The sequence below is a fragment of the Pinus tabuliformis genome, chromosome Q, assembly GCF_031772625.1.
Source record: "Pinus tabuliformis cultivar Carrire ecotype Pingquan chromosome Q, CPIR1, whole genome shotgun sequence".
NCBI lineage: Eukaryota > Viridiplantae > Streptophyta > Pinopsida > Pinales > Pinaceae > Pinus > Pinus tabuliformis.
In genome coordinates, this window is record NC_142296.1 from 1,222,218,348 (window position 1) to 1,222,222,572 (window position 4,225).

The 4,225-nt window shown below is 32.5% G+C and overlaps 1 pseudogene; it reads left to right on the forward strand.

Annotated features, from left to right (window-relative positions):
- Positions 1 to 235: 235 nt before the first annotated feature.
- LOC149224181 (uncharacterized) lies at positions 236 to 1,324 on the forward strand (annotated as a pseudogene).
- Positions 1,325 to 4,225: the final 2,901 nt, after the last annotated feature.

Sequence of the window (4,225 nt, forward strand, 5' to 3'; positions counted from 1 at the left end):
ACTAGATGCATGCAACAATGCTGAAAGACCTAGAGAATTTAGAATGATTTTGTGTAGAACATAGTGTTTTTATCCCATTAATGTGATGTTGGAGTTGGATTGAGGTCTGAAGACAATTTTTTCCATTTTTAGAAGGAAATATAAGAAAAATTAGCAAGGCTCATGCTACGATATTCTTGTGACTCGAGATTCCTTTGGTTTCTTGCAGAGGGGTTTTGATCTATAATAGTTATCATTGACCTTTTCAAAGGCAATATTCCTTGGCAATGGTCTTGTAGCCATTCTCTCAAGTTTGTTTTCCAATACCTATACTGAAACTCTAGGTTTATTGCAAAGGGGTTTTGATCCATAATAGTTATCATTGACCTTTTCAAAGGAAATATTCCTTCACGATGGTCTTGTATCCATTATTAATGGGTTGTTTGTGAATACCCTTACTAACACTATAGACTTTGGTCCAGTTTCTTCATTTGATGCTACAACATGCTTCTTAGTTATAGGGATGGCCATTATCTTCTCCACCTAGACATAGAATTATGGAGATCCTTCAGGGAGTGAGGATATTCTTACTCAATTAAAGGGTGTTACCACAACTATTTCTTTAGGTAAGTGTTCAAAATATTATCTTCTCTAAATATATTTTCAATTTTAAACTATCCGTCAGATAGACGGATGATGATAGATATTTTCCATATGTTGAGCTTTGAAAACTACGATGCTCATTTTGGCTAGTAGATTAGACGATTGCAATGCAAGGTGCTATATAATCCTTATTTGAAGGTTAAATGTACACATTTGTATTTCTTTGGACACCTTATCTGAGCCCAAATGAACATGATATTCCTCATAGGCTCACATTTTCAAAATTTGTGTTGTCTTCAATTTTGGGACGTTCCCTTGCCTCTTGATCCTTGGCTCGCCAAGCAATGAAGGTAGAGATCTACATGCAGACTGTGTTCCTTATTATTGTTGGATCCCTTATTCTTCCTCTCATAACTATTGTATGTCTTATCTTTACTATCCCTTCATGTCTTCTGATACAATTTACTTATATGAAATGTCAATGTACTATGGATTTGAGCACATTTTGTGCACTTACTATGAGAAGTTATTTTGAGAACCCAACAAAAAAAAAGATGGAAGCATTACACTAGGAGGGCGCCTCTAGCTTTTTGGTTTTTGTGTGTTTGAGGAGTGTGTGGGAAATTTTTGGCCCTAAGTTATGAAAATTCGATCACAATACATTCCTAAAGAGTCCAAGAGCACAATTATGAAATTTTTTCAGATTCATTTGAACATATTTGTCTGTGTTGTGCTCTACTAAGGCCATAAGACCTAATCTCATTTTTTCATATGGATATCTTTAGCAGAAGCATTGTATTGTATATAAACAGGGATTAATAAGCCTTAACTATGGAACTTTTTGGGGAATTGGATTAAGCTTAAGAACTATTTTGTGTTTTTGATATTATAAATCTTTATTTCAAACAAATTTTAGCCTGTTATAGGGATTATCCATGCAGTCCCCTCATTTATGTGGTCTTAATAAGATATATATATATATATATTTTTTTTTCTCTGCATATTTCAGCATTTTGATTCAATTTGGTAGGATTAATATCTTCTATGTTTGTATGTATACATTATTAGTGACTTCGATTCCCAATATTATTGGGTGGTTTGTCATTTTTATTTCTCAAAGGAAAGTTAAACTATCTTAGAGAAGGGTTTTCTCTAAAAATTGGAAAGTTTCTGTTTCATTTGGATTCTAAATTGAAAGCCAATTCTTTATTTGATATTGCTATGATTGTAGGATTATTTATTTTTATACTAGGGAAGATTGTTCACAGGGTTTGGAGTTGGGGTCATCTCATTCATTGTAAGTAACACTTTTCTCACAAGGTCGAGAATGGGATAGCAGTATTTTGAATGTTTTCTATATTTAGGTGTAGAATACATGAATGAAGATTATGTATACAAACAGACAAGTATGATTCTGAAATACTGTATTTGACATGGTTATTTTAGGTACCTGTGTACATATATGAGACAACACCGAAGAACCTTTGAGGAGGTCTTGGGGCAATAAATTAGGTGAGATTTTGTTGTATTAGTAATTTTAGGAACATTTAGTCTTGTTACCATTTTCTGAAATGCCAGAGAAATATGATTGTGCATACATTTAAATTTTCAGTGTAGCTACTAGTGGTTTACTGAAAACCATCAAAATAATATGTTTGATAATAATATCAATATTAAACATAACTGTTGATTTTTTTAACAACTCTTAGTGACAGTTGGTATTATGATGGCATACTTGTTTGGACTATTCATTTCCTGGAGGCCTATTGCAATTATGGGTACCTTGAATTAATTTTTGTTGGGGATAGTTTATGGAGATCCTTTATCATTTTCCAAATAATAGGCATTTAATGACATCTTTAGCTGGACATGCATAATTCCTTGTGCTCTTTTGGTGCTTGGACTCTTCTTTATCCCAGAATCACCAAGATGGCTAGTGAGTTACTAGCACATTCAAGCATGTACATTGAAGTGATATTACACTTTCTGTAGGTGTCCCTGTCACTGATTTACTATGATCCATTATTGGTAAGGTCTCATTCTTCATGGCCATATACATGCAGGCAAAGATTGGTAATAAAAGATTCAAAGATTCATTACAGGTTCTCTGAGGCTCTGATGATGATGTTTCTCTAGAAGTAGTTGAAATCAAGGTATTTTCCTACATCAAATGTGCTCATTTAGTTGTTTATACTTTTCCTTCTGTCTGTATGATTTCCCATTCTTGATATTGTTTCTCATCATTCATTTTCCTTTCAATTTCCATTTTCAGAAGTATGTATGGTTTTCTTGTTTCTTTCAGTTTTTTGGAAAATAGACTAGGGTATTGCACAATACATATCACAGGAGTTAATCATTTTTTTTTATATTGGGACAATTGTCTTCTAACTAATTACATATGATGGGAGTTAATCATTTTTTTATATTGGAACAATTATCTTCTAACTAATCAAAAATTTGTTGTTCTTTAGAGTATCATGGAGATGGGAAATCAACAAAGTAGCATCAAGATATTAGAGCTTTTTGAGCGCAAATACGTACAAATACTCACTGCTTGTGACCGTGAGTCACATCTTGAATTTCATTTGATTTGGTGGATTTACAAATCTGCTTTGAGAGGTGGAGGCATGTTTGTTACTCTGAAATGAGAATGATCCATATAGTCTTCTAAACTGATATTAGTGCATCTAAATTGGATATCTCAGACTGACATTGGATCATTACTTTTGCAGCAATTAAGTGGAATTAATGGTATCATGTTTTACAACAATAACATTTTCAAATCTGCAGGTGAGTTCTCATCTTAGGAAGGAGAACTGTTGTTAAGGTCTCAATTCTCTTGGATCAAATGAAAGTTGTCAATATCAATCAAAGGAACCTATTCCAGTTCTAATGCTAAGTCCTCTGTCTGAGTTTCTATTTTTTAACCAAAACCTGTGAGTCTACTAGTTTATTGGATACTTTTTGAGAAAATTATTGGTCGGGTTTTTATTTGTTTAATTTTTTGCCAAGTTTTTCCTAAGTTAACAATTTTAGATCCTTGTTGACTGAGTCTTTGCAACACTGATAAACACCTTAGGTGTATGAAATTTAAGTTTTTCTATCTAAATATGCATTTTCTCCTTAATTCCTATTTCAAGAGTAGAGCCTTGTGTTTACACACTGAGAGAAGGCTTTATATTATTTATTTCTTTGGAAATCCCAATAGTTTTTTTCTTCTTTTTTGGTTTGATAATAGAATTCATTTATAAATTGATTGAATATAGAGGAACGATGTTCTAAATTTGTACATTTAAAAAGTCATTCTAATCACCAATTGTAAGCGTGACCTTGAAATCATTTAATGGCATAACAAATTTGGTTCGAGGTTCCCCACATTTGAAGAGGTACATGTGTTTGATTTATCTTATAATTCATTGTCTTAGATTTTTTGGTAATTGAAGTCAAATATATGCATGTTGTACACTCGTTCATCCCCAGAAAGATTTGGTCATCATTCTCTCATTTCTACATATAGAAATTTGTTTGTGTTTGAAATTATGGTGCTTTTAATTAGTATTTTCATGACAGGTGTATAACATATTACTGATTTCCAGTACCTTGATTTGATATACTTGTTGATGCTGATTCCACTACCTCTAGT